This window comes from Phragmites australis, chromosome 1 (genome assembly GCF_958298935.1).
Source record: "Phragmites australis chromosome 1, lpPhrAust1.1, whole genome shotgun sequence".
NCBI lineage: Eukaryota > Viridiplantae > Streptophyta > Magnoliopsida > Poales > Poaceae > Phragmites > Phragmites australis.
This window is the reverse complement of record NC_084921.1, coordinates 36,005,390-36,018,699: the sequence shown is the minus strand read 5'-3', so window position 1 is coordinate 36,018,699 and position 13,310 is coordinate 36,005,390. Positions and strand designations below refer to the sequence as shown.

The following is a 13,310-nucleotide window of genomic DNA, read 5'->3' as shown; positions in this document are numbered from 1 at the left end:
AAAAAATTTCACATGTCACATTATAAATTGAGTAAATTTTATAAAACTACATTATAATTGTCAAAACTATAAAAAACTATATTTTTCCATTCCTATTTCAGAAACTATTAAAAAACTATTTTTAGATATGCTAACTTAGCAAGTAATTGTGGTATGACGTAATTGGTCATATCAGCAAATGGTGAGGATTGAAGCATGTGAGTATGACGCGTGGACTATCTTGTTAGATCTATTCATAGTAACAGAAATGTAATTTTGTGATAAAGTGATGTAAAATAAGTACGATTTTGTTAAATTAGAGAAAAAATTGTAGTTTTGTGATAATTAAACTAAAAGAAGTGTAATTTTGTGATAAAATGATACAAAATAATTGTGATTTTATGAAATAGAAAGAAAAGAATATAGTTTTGTGATAATTTTGACGAATGTAGCGTAGTTTTACAAAATTTATACTTATAAATTAGGTCTAGCTCTTAAATGCTTGAGACAAAGTCTCCTAGAATTATTTTCCAGGCCCAATAGTACAAAATGGATGCAGAAAAGGCCCACCGGCAGCCCATTCGTTCAGCTCGTCATACTATTCTCTTCCTCCTCATTTTCTCTCTCACCGTTGCAACTCCCTCCACCGCCTCCGACTCAGACCTCGCCGACCTGCCAACATCAGCGAGCTTCCCCGCGCATCACTACCTTCCCCTGCTCCTCCCCAGATCTCCAGAATCCATATCTCTGCTCCCGCACCCGCCCACCTCTCGCCCGCGGCGGCCGCGGCGAGATGCTCCGCCTGCGGGCGTTCCGGCCGACGAGCGACAAGGTCGTGAAGATCCAGCTACACCCCACCCATCCCTGGCTCGTTACCGCCGACGCCAACGACCGCGTCTCCGTCTGGGACTGGGAGCACCGCCAAGTACCGATTACTTTTCGCGACCCTCGAGTTCTCGGCCAATTTGATCTCATGCTACAGGGCGCAAGCTCGCTTCGGCTCCAGTTGGTCTCACGGTGCTTTGTAATTTGTTTGTGTGGCTAGGTTATCTATGAGCTGAAGGCGGGTGGGGTTGACGAGCGGCGCTTGGTCGGCGCGAAGCTTGAGAAGCTCGCTGAGGGGGATGGTACGTGGTGCAGTAGTTCTCGTTTGTTACTGGTGATTTGGATATGCCATGTGGTTTTATGCATAGCTGTAATGCTATTCATTTGGATATGCCATGTTGCTCGCTGTTGAATTGTGACGGATGGATGCTTAATTTTTGAAATGGGTGTTTCTTCGCTGTTTGCCACAATTCAGGACTGTAGTCTGTAGATAAGTTGTTTCTCTGCCATTGTAGAATGTAGACCTAGGATACTTTGCTTAATTTCATGTAATAATGTAATCTCATAGAAATTGCTAAACTGTAAAATTCGATGAACAGCCTTCTTATCATGTACTCATTGTTAGAAGGAACAACATTGTGAAATACTGTACCAACTTGTAGAGTATGTTCAAATGCAACTTGCACTTTGTTGGACTTGCACTTAATGTTCAAATGCAACCAGAACAAACGTTGTATCAAGTATTCTTTTGGTTGTACCACCATAGTTAGTACTTTCAAAAGTAATTTGCAAAACATGCTTTCAGAAGAAACGCTGTATCAAGTATTCCTAAATGCAGCCTAAATCGTGATCCTTGGTGAAGCTAGTTGTAGTATTGTTTTTATCCTTTCCGGCCTCACATGTTTCCCCTCAACTTTCTCTGTTGATGGCATTTGGCTGTTAGCTTCATCTATTGATTGTCCTTTTCCAATCTGGACCGGTGGAAGTAACATATGCTTTTCGCTTACTCTACTTTTTGCAACAATTTGTGCAAATTCCAAAGGAAATAAAGCCCACTGAGGCCATCCGAGGGGGAAGGTATCGATTTGAATTTTTTGTCCCTTTATTATGATGATCGTTTGCATAGTATCTTTACCTGACTCCTGATGGGCCTACTGTTCTTCCCCAAGTGTAAAGCAGGTTTGCTTTTATGATGACGATGTCCGCTTTTGGCAACATTGGCGCCATTGCTCTGCTGCTGCTGAGGCCCCAACTGCAGTCAATCAACAATCTTCCACTTTTAGTGCATCTGCACCATCTACAAGAGGAAGTCACTTTGTTGTCATTTGCTGTGCGAACAAAGTGATATTTTTGGATTTAGTGACTATGCGGGGCCGTGACGTTCCTAGACAGGAGCTTGACAACAGATCGCTTCTATGGTATGGTTACTTTGCTCTAGCTACTCATATTTATGGCTACGTCTTTCTGTTCATTTATTCACGTTGTTTTGACGAGCCTGATTGAATTATACATATTGGGATTGGTTTGCTTTAACAACTATAATTTTGGGTAGGCGATACAAGCAGCAAAATAAGCAAAACCATTAGACTTTGTCACATTTAACTTACATAGCTTAAGGCATATAGGATATATTTCCTGCATGCTGACAACTTACACACCATTTTTTGTATGTATTGTGAAGTCACCTAAGTAGATTGTCTCCTTTTAGTAGACAAGATTCGGCAATCTATATTGTGATTTTGCTGGGTATTTTGGTGGTAGTAACATATAGGCGTGTACAATAACGTTGTGAAAAGTGTTCGGACAAGTGAAGGTATCACCGATGACTTTCCGCTTAAAATAGGACTACATCAAGGGTCAGCTTTGAGCCCTTATTTATTTGCTTTGGTGATGGTTGAGGTCACAAGGGACATTCAGGGAGATATCCCTTGGTGTATGCTCTTTGCTGATGATATGGTGCTAGTTGACGAGAGTAGGATAGTGGCTAATAGGAACTTGGAGTTGTGGAGATATACTTTGGAATCTTAAGGTTTTAGATTTAGTAGGACCAAAACCAAGTGTATGAAGTGCGATTTCGGTGCTACTAGGCATGAGGGAGAAGATGCTAGTCTTGGTGGAGAGGTGGTTCCCAAGAAGGATACCTTTTGATATTTGGAATCAATGTTATAGAAGGATGGTGATATCGATGAAGATGTTAGTCATAGAATCAAAGTCGGATGGATGAAATGGCGCCAAACTTCTGGCATCCTTTGTGACAAGAAGTGCCACAAAAGTTGAAATAAATTCTATAGGACGGCGATTCGACCTGTGATGCTGTATGACGCTGAATGTTGGCCAACTAAAAGGTGACATGTCCAACAATTAAGTGTAGCAGAGATGCGTATTTTACGATGGATTTGTGTCCATACAAGAAAAGATCGGATCCGAAATAATGATATACATAATAGGGTAGGGGTAGCACCAATTGAAGAAAAGCTTGACCAACATCGGTTGAGATGATATGAACATATCCAATGGAGACTTCCAAAGTCACCTGTACATAGCGGAATATTGAGGCGCTCTGATAATGTGAAGAGAGGCATGAGTCGATCAAACTTAACATGGGAGTAGTCTGTAAAGAGAGACTTGAAGGAATAGAATATCCCTAAAGACTATCCGCGGATAGAAGCGCGTGAAAGTTAGCAATTCACGTGCTAGAACCATAACTTATGCATCAGTCTCTTTATACCGTTATTACTTTTATTTTGTTACTATTACTAGTACCTTTATTATCATTATTGTTTTATCTCTAGCCTACCCTAACTTGCTTGGGACAAAGGTTGTTGTTGTAGCAGATAGGCATGTGATTTGGTACTACGGGAATTAAAGCATTATCTCATCAACTGCAACGTGGACCTGAACTGGTCTGAATTGCTCTCCATGACCTTTCGTGGCATTTTGTCCATCTGTTTTATAGTCTAGACCATTTCTATCTCAAACTTGTTCATAAACCTTACGGCCATGTACTTTTATTGGTGCTGTTGCTGCCTTTTCTGCCACATTTCGACCTTACAGAGATCTGTGAGAAAAATAAATCAGTTACTACCAATACTAGATTAAAGTAGCAAAGGACCTGCTCCTGTTTTCCCCTTGTTCTTTGTTTGTATGATGCAAGTTGCTTATGCTGTGGCCACTCAACATTCATCTGTTGCATAGCAAGTAATTTGAAACTTTTGATTAGTGCTGGGGACTGGAAGTTGACTTAGATCATGGTTTCATGTTGCAGTATGGAATTCCTCTCTAGGTCATCTTCTACTGATGCCCCTCTCGTTGCCTTTGTGTCATCGGATGGTGTAATAAGAGTTCTTTCAATGTTGACATGGAAGGTTAAACATAAAACTTCTTTTACTGATGCCCCTCTTGTTGCCCCCGGTTTTTTCATTACTGCAGTTTAAAGTGAGCAGTTTGGTCCTTGCAGCTTGTGTGGAGGTATACTGGTGGTCATAAAGGAGCGATAGCTTGCTTAATGACATTCATGTCAGCAGCTGGCAAGGTACATGATCACATATGATTCTGGTTGCTTCATTTTTGTGGTCACAAGTTTGTTTTTCGTCTGTTGTATTCTTATGCAGCGAGTTTCTATTGCCTCTTCTGTTTTTTTTTTGATATTTCATTGTTGTTTGTTTCTGCAGCATTTTCATTTTGCTTTTGATACTACTGTTACATCTTTCATTTAGTAATAGTTACATTTTATTTCAGGTGCATTTTCATTATGGAGTGCTTATCATATCCATGACTCTCGTGAGCTTGTTCCTAAGATTTGTTTGAAGGTATCAACTTTGTCACATCAGTTATTTATGTCTCCTAAAAAATTAAAATGGCTCATAATATTTGTGGATTACTTGTAAATAACAATACTTAGCTTGTGGGCTGGTTAATACTGGTTTTCGCCTTTTAATGTCTTTCTCAAGGCCCATGATGGAGGTGTAGTTGCAGTTGAACTTTCAAGGGTGATGGGGAGTGCTCCACGGCTCATTACAATAGGGGCTGATAAAAACTTTGGCCATATGGGATACCGTTACTTTCAAGGTAGTTATATTAGATATTTACGTGAAGTTATTTTTTTTTTCTTATTTCAAGAATAGCTCACAGTATTGCATTTGCCGTGCAGGAAATAAGACATTAAGCCAATACCTAAACTTGCTTGTCATAGTGTTGTATCATGGTGTCATCCTCATGCACCAAACCTTGATATTCTAACTTGTGTTAAGGACTCTCATATTTGGTACATTTTTCTGTGTGTACAAATAAATATTAATTGAAGATTTTCTGTGATCGTGATAATAAGGTTTATCTGCACTGTTCTGCACTTTGTATTGTTACAGGGCCATAGAGCATCCAACTTATTCTGCTTTAACAAGACCGCTCTGTGAATTGTCATCATTAGTTCCTCCGCAAGTCCTTGCACAGCATAAGAAACTGAGGGTATGCTTCTGTTCTGGTTCCTTCAATGGAACATAATAATTTGTCATCTCAGCATGGTATTTTCGGTTATGCGGGGATATGCTGTTCTGTCTGATTTGACAATTTAACACATTGTGTAAATATGGATTATCTTATTCTATTTTCTCTGTTTTATTAACTGCAATGCCCCACTGTTAGGCCACGCCTAGTATGATTAATGTTTTTTGTTGTCTGCAATACTTGAAGAGATTGAGTACTGTCTCACCATGGGTATTGTGAGGGTCTGTGGGAGTGGGACATGCACATACCTCAAATATAATTTCCTAATAAAAAAAGGAACTGACATGTACTGTTCAAAAGGTTTGCTTGTTCCAGTACACTGCACCTAACTATTTCATAGATTTGATCTCTAAGGATTATTAGTCAAAGTTAAAGTTGATAGTGATGGTTTATCTCACATCGCTTGATTACTTGCGGATAAACCTCCAGAAATCATTAATTCCAACAAGGTAACCCTTTAAGACAAGGTGTGAAACTTCCTTTGTCCTCATTCCTGGGGGCAGCCCTCTCTTCCAAGAGGATATGTGGTGTAAAATTGAAGTGTTGATATCAGCTGGATATACGCATAGACTGGGGTAATACAGCACTTGTTATAATCTCTGCTTGATATACATTCTTCAAATTGAAGCTTGTTCTCTGAGTAGAAGTAACTGCCCTCTTGGAAAACACACAACTAATACATGAAAGAAAGGTGGAAGTTCATTATTGTACTGCATGCAGCGTGCTTGACGTCCCCCTTGTCCTTATGGCTAACGCCTAACAAAAAGCTGGAACACAACCTTTCCCCAAATTTGCTTGATGTCCCTTTTGTCTCAATTCTTAGTACTCTCAATTGTGGAAATGTTGGCTTCTACATACCAACAATTTCCTCAAGTTTGCTGATAATGCTTACTCTAGGTTTATTGCATGGTGGCACATCCCTTACAACCACATCTTGTTGCTACTGGAACTAATATTGGTATTATATTAAGTGAGTTTGATCCAAGAGCACTTCCAGCTGTTGCTCCTTTACCATCACCAACAGGAAGCAAGTAACATTCTGCTATTCACACAGTTGAAAGAGAACTTAGGTTACTGAATTTCCAATTGAAACACAGCAAATTCATCCCTTGGAAATGCTGGTGTTGCATCTGATACAGAAAGATCACGAAATGAATCAACAGAACAGCTGATAGTAAAGCAGGCCAAGAAGCATATCAGCACTCCTGCTCCCGACGATTCCTATTCAATCCTTTCAGTTAGCAGCTCTGGAAGTAAGTGATATGCACGTCATCTAGAACTTGACTAACATACAACAAATATACGCACTTCTGTACTTGGCTTACCTTATTTCATCTATCTCGTGGTGGCTACACTATACATTGGCCCTAGCTGAATTTGTACTAGTCTTCATTCTGGTATTGTTGCATTATTCGCCAACATTTTGGTATTGTCAGAAAAAAAGGTAGTCATTTGCTGTTTTTTTTTCGAATACGCAGGAGAGCTGCATATCTTTGTATTAAGTGAAAGGAAAGACAACAATTTTACAACGACCGTGAAACGGTCAATCCTCAAAGAACTATTACATGAAATGTGCGACAGATGAAAAAATCCTAAGCGACGATGCTAGTTAGAGAACTGAGCCGTGCGTACGTAGCCGATCCTGGAGAGCAGACATATTCATAGCCCTCGCATCGCACCAACGTGTAGTCTCCTCCCTGATTAGAGCCACCAAGTTGTCGGTGGAGGCTCAGCAACCATTGAAGATAATGTCATTACGTGACAACCAAATACGGCATGAGGTGAGGAGGATTAGGAAGTCCAAGCCTTTGCGAAGTTCTCTTGCCGCCCGCTCTCGAAGATGCATCTGCCAGTCGAGAAAAGAAAGCTCCTCCACATGAACGTGAGTGCCCAGCACTCGCCACCAAATCTCACGTGCTAGGACGCAATGTAGAAGAAGATGAGTAGTGGTCTCCGGTTCTTGCGAGCAGTGTGTTCATGAGTCCTCCAGTTGTAGACCGTGCCTCTTCCTTCGGACAACACTCCACAAACGGTCATGGAGCTCTAACCATCCGAAAAATTTGACATTGGAAGGTGCCTAGGCTCTCCAAAGCACCCCAACACCTGCAAAGCGGATAGAGCCTTGGAACAAAACTTGGTATGCAGACCTGGCCGAGTAGACACCAAAGGAGTTCCATCGCCAAATCACACGGTCTTACTCACCGTTCGACTAGGTGTGCTCGAGCAACGACCAGAGCTGCAGATACTGGGTGATAGCAGCGGTGGAGAGAGGGCCAGAGATGTAATGGACCCAACGGCGATTAAGCAAAGCCTCCTTGACTGATTGACTGCTCAAGCAAGGAGCGATGCAGTCTATGAGGTCCGGTGCCAGGGATCGGATGGAGCGACCTTCAATCCAAGCGTCTATCCAAAAAAGTGTGCAATTTCCATCGCCAATTTCGAATTTGACAGAAGCATCGAAGAGGGCAATGACATTGCACTCATGGTGTAGGGGAGGGCAGCCCACGGTTTGGAAGAGTCGCAACGCTGCCACCAGAGCCATCTCAAATGTAAAGCAATTCCAGCTAATCGGAGGTCCTGGATCCCCAGGCCGCCGTATTGGACCGGTCGACAAACCCTCTGCCAAGCAATAGCACTACAACCCTCGAACATAGCTTTCTCGTCGGTCCATAGGAGCACTTTTCGAATCTTATCAATTTCCTTGATTACCCACGGCAGAATAGTGATGGACATGAACGTATGCAGAGGGGTCGAGGAAAGCACCGATTTCACAAGGGTGGCGCGGCCGGTTTTGGAGATGAGCTTGGCCTACCAAGCTGGGAGCTTGGACGCAACCTTGTCCACAAGAGGCTGGAGATGGTTTCTGCAAGCCGGCCGACTGTGAGAGGAACCCCAAGATATTGGATGGGGAAGGAAGACAGGCCGCATAGCAAGAGCTCATGGACGATTATGATATCCTCTTCTACACAAAATATGGGGATGGCTGCACATTTGCTCAGATTAGTTCTTAACCCCGATGCTGTTCTAAAGAACTGTAGGATGTCAAGATGACACTGGATGTCCCGAGATGTTGGTGAAAGGAAAATAATAGCATCATCGGCGTAGAGAGAGCAACGATTCATGATAGATCGATGCCCCATGGAGTCAATGATTTTAGCCTTACTCGCCTTGACTAGAATTCAGTTGAGGATGTCCATGACCATCACAAAGAGGAAGGGTGATAGGGAATCACCTTGATGCAGTCCCCGGACATGGTTGAGAGATGGCCCTAGAACGGAATTGAAAAGAATCCGGGTGGAAGAAGAACCCAGAATTGCTTCGATCCAGCTACACCAATGGCGGCCGAAGCCCCAAGCGCGCAGGACCTCTAAGAGGAATGCCCAACTAACCGAATCAAAGGCCTTGGAAATGTCCAATTTGAATAAGATTTTTGGCCTCTTTGACCTCTTTAGCAGTCTCGCCATTGAGTGAACCAGCTTGAAGTTGTCATGGATTGATCGACCGGCTATGAAAGCCCTCTGACTGTTAGAGATGAAATGGTTCAGTCGAGGCGCGAGCCTAAGCGCCATAGCTTCAAAGATGATCTTATCAACACTATGGATTAGGCTAATTGGCCGATAATCCGAAGCTGAGGCCGCCCCCACCTTTGGCAGCAGCGTGATTAGGGCGTTGTTTAGCCGGTGGAGTCCTCCGCGATCGCCTATGCCGAAAGCGCAGATGGCAATGGTGATGTCATCCTTGATAATCGGCCACGCAGCACGGTACAATTCCGTCGTGAAACCGTCAGGGCCCGGGGCCTTGTTGAGCGGCAGGCGCTTGATCGCGTGGAGGATCTCATCCTCGCAGAAAGGGGCATCCAAAGACCGCAAATCGAGAGGAGAGATGTCATGGCCGAGAAGATCGATGGAGTGGTCTCCTAATGGAGCGACACCGATTGTAGAGGTGAACTGATTTAGGAGCGTCTCCTCCATTTCCAAGTGCAAGGACAGCATGCTGGCTGCCGAAGATAAGGAGGAGATAGAGTTCTTCCGTGCATGGTTTTTGGCAAAGGAATGGAAGAGCCTAGTATTGGCATCACTCTCCCTGATCCAGGCGATTCTGGAGCAGACCCACGCTATCGTGCGCTCGAGGGAGGCAAGACCCAAACATAGGATCTTGAGGTGTCTACGAAGCCCGGCGTCAGCAACAGAGAGAGGCATGAAGTCCAGCGCATAGTCGAACCTAAGGATCACCTTCCGAGCAAGTAGCAGCTGCTCCTTGATATTGCCTATACGTAAACTACTCCAACGCTGGAGGGATTTGGCAATGCGTTTGAGCAAGATAACGAGTCGGATGAGGGGTGGTTTGTCGAATTCTACCGGCAGCAATGCCCATCCTTAACTGTGTCAATAAACCCAGGTAGCTTGGTCTAGAAGGATTCAAAGCGGAAGCACCGCCGAGGCCTTGAAAGGACCGAGGAGAGCAAAAGAGGGCAATGATCTGAGCAGTCGGAGGACAAGGCTTGAAGCAGACAGTTAGGGTACACTTCATCCCATTCCGAGGACACCAGAGCTCTATCGAGTCTGACAAGAGTGGGCAAAGACCGCTCGTTGGACCAGTTACAGCGTCGGCCGAAAAGGTGGAGGTCCTTGAGCTTATGGTCTGTGATGAAGCGTCAGAACCTTGCTAAAGACCGCCTGTTGAGGTTGGCATTGCTCTTATCTGCCGCAGCTGAGATCATATTGAAATCGCCGATGATCAACCAAGGGCCAGGCAAGAGCGGTCGGGCATTAGTGAGCTCAGAGAGGAAGGATTCTTTAAGGCTTTCATCAGTGGGGCCGTATACAACTGACATGTGAAACTTATCATATGCCGGTGAAGAAATCGCGACGTTGACCGAGAATTGTAGGTCCTGGACACCTGTTAGAGAGTAAGGATGTCGACAAGCCACAATCACACCCCTTTTGGTACCGTTGGCAGGCAAGTAAGAGTAGCCGAAAATGGTTGAGCCACAAATCTCATAACTAAGAAAGGAGTAACAATATCAAGCTTCGTCTCAAGAAGGCACACGATCGAAGCATTGTGATCGGAAACCATGGTGCGAACAACATCTCTACAGGCCATGAAGTTGAGCCCGCAGACATTCCAACTGAGCATACTGAAGCTATTCATGTGAATCGACGATGACCTCGAACGAACGCCTAGCAGGCCGGTGAGTCTGCCCTCTCAGTGAGTGCTTTGGAAGAATACCTTCAATTGTGGGAAGTTTTGCAGGAAATTACTCTACAGCAAGGAAATCAAGATCAGCGTGTATGGAAGCTTTCAACATCTGGCACTTACTCCAGCAAGTCTACATACAAGGTGTTCTTCGTGGGCACCATTAGATTCGCACCTTGGAAACGCATCTGGAAAACCTGGGCTTCGCTACAATGCAAATTCTTTTTGTGGCTCGCCATCTTTAATCGATGTTGGACAGCCGATAGACTTGCAAAGCGTGGGCTCCCACACCCGGTGTCTTGCCCTCTTTGTGATCAAGATCCGGAAACCATCCAACATTTGCTAGTCTCATGCATGGTCACGCAGGAGGTATGGTCTATTGTTCTACAAAAGATTGGCTTCCAAGCTTTAGCTCCCCAGCCGACACGGTCTGCTTCTCAAATTGGTGGTGTCGGGCAGCCAAGCAGGTTGGCAAACAACGCTGAAAAGGCTTCAATTCACTTATTATTTTAGTGGCTTGGGAGTTATGGAAACACCGTAATGAATGTGTCTTTGAAGGCACTGCTCCAAATGTGAATTTGGTGGTGAGGTCCGTAGAGGAGGAAGGCACCTTATGGTGCGCAGCTGGGGCTAGAGACCTCAGGAACCTGTCCTAGGAGTTCGTGTCCTCGCTCTTTGTTGTCTAAAATGCGTGGTGAGCATGTAAACTTCTGAATGTTTTAGGGTGTGTTGGGGTGTGTTTGGCGTTTGGTGCTGTACTCTCTTGTACACTTTCTTCTTAAATAAAATGACACGCAGCTCTCCTGTGTCGTTCGAGAAAAAAAAAATGCGTGCTGAAGCCTGATATCGCGTTTTCTGTTGTGTTGCATTGTGCCTTCTGTTTTGAGATTGCAATGGTGGGAGCACATGTGCACATGCCACTTTGCACTCACTCCATGCTTCAGAATTATGGAGACTAGGGAGCTATCTGTTGTAAATGCAATGCATTATTATCTGTGAATCACCAGAAGTTCATAGGAATAACCACTAAAACCAGTGTACTTGCCCAGGGTTTGGTAAGCAATTTGATTGCCGCTGGCCATGGGTGCGAAGCAGCATTTGCAGCTGCAGTTCTGGGGGATAATGCCCTAATGGAGAAAGCATGGCAGGACACAGGGATGTTGGCTGAGGCTGTTTTACATGCTCAAGTAAGTTCTCTGTTGAATTCAATGCTTGCATGCATTGCCCGATCCCTGTTCATATATTATGGTTTTGCAGAATTAAGTATTTCTTGTCCTTCCATTCTATTCCATTGCTGTTATTGTAATATCCGTTTTGTATTATCTGGCTGAACTTACCCACAATGAATGTGATTGCCAAAATGCTTACAATCATTCACTCTCCAGGCCCATGGTCGCCCATCATTAAGGAACTTAGTTATAACATGGAACAAGATGCTACAAAAGGAGCTGGATCACACACCAACTGTGAAAACTGACGCTGCTGCAGCATTCTTGGCATCTCTTGAGGATCCAAAGCTCACTAGCTTGGGAGAAACTGAGAAAAAGCTTCCCATTGTAATACTTCCTCCTGGGATGCCTCCTCTATCTGCACCCCCCATCGTAATAAAAAAGGCTGGTGCAAAACCTGGTCTTCCTAATGCAGCACAGGCCCCAAATGCAGCTATAGGTGCTCCGATGGTTCAAGGTGCTTCAATGGTTCAAGGGTCCACCGTGCCTCAAGGCACACCAATGGTTCAGGGCACTCCCATGGGTACTACTGGGGCACAAGGAGTCCCCATGAATCAAGGTGCTCCTGCTGCATCTTAAGCCACTGATGAGGCAAAGCCATCAGAATCTACAGTGGCCAATGGAGCTCCCGCCAATGCAGAAGCTACAACGCATCCCAGCACTGAGGAAGCTGCAGCTGCTCCTGGCAACGAGGAAGCTGCAGCAGCTCCTGTTACAGATGCAGCAAGCAGCCATGATCCTGCTACTGCTACTGCAGCTCCTGCAGCTGATTCCAGTAGCGCTGATGCACCTGATGTTACTCCCGGTGAAGCTACAGTTTCCGCTCCATCAACGGAGGCACCTGAGTCAACGGATAAGCCATCTTCAACGGAGGCATCGACACCACCCCCAGCCAGTGTTTCTGCTGTATAAAATATTTCTGATTCGTTTAGCAGTGCCAATTTTTTGTATGCTGATGCGTTGATTCCACTATAATTTTTTCCCGTACTGGTATAGGTACTTGTTATCTCCGGTATTCGGATTCCAGAAGGCGCCAGGCAGTGTGTGAGTAGCTTTGTACATCCAATGTCTGCGTCTCAAGAGAACTACTACCCTTGTGTGAGCATAGCTTATGTTGTTTGTGATCAACCGAGAGGACCACAGGTCAATTTTTGCTTGATGAGTTAATCGTGCTGAATCACCGATATCGGACCATGTGCATTCACCTCCGCATGTTACCTGATTTATTTAGTTCCATTTACTGCACACGACTGATTCGCAAAAATATCATATTCTCTTGCCGATATAACGTAAGTGCTGAGATGTGCAAATATCCTGTTGGGTCATCTAGCTCGAGTCTCCTACCATGCCGAACCCGCTGTGTCGGCCCGTAAGAATGCGTCTCCGAGAGCAAAAACGCCCCACGTTTTGGGCGTCGCCCGTTGATTTCCATTGGTGGAAGCATGTCAAGCGCCAAATAGGCAACAGCAAGGTGAGAGAGAGAGAGAGAGATAACTATTCTGACCAGCGGACAGCAGCCCCAGGCCGGCTCCGCACCGGTATTACTGACTTTGACATGAGAACATGTGGCGTAGCAGC

The 13,310-nt window shown here is 44.4% G+C and overlaps 1 pseudogene; it reads left to right on the top strand.

Moving 5' to 3' along the window:
• Positions 1 to 569: 569 nt before the first annotated feature.
• Positions 570 to 12,909, top strand: LOC133884484 (uncharacterized; annotated as a pseudogene).
• Positions 12,910 to 13,310: the final 401 nt, after the last annotated feature.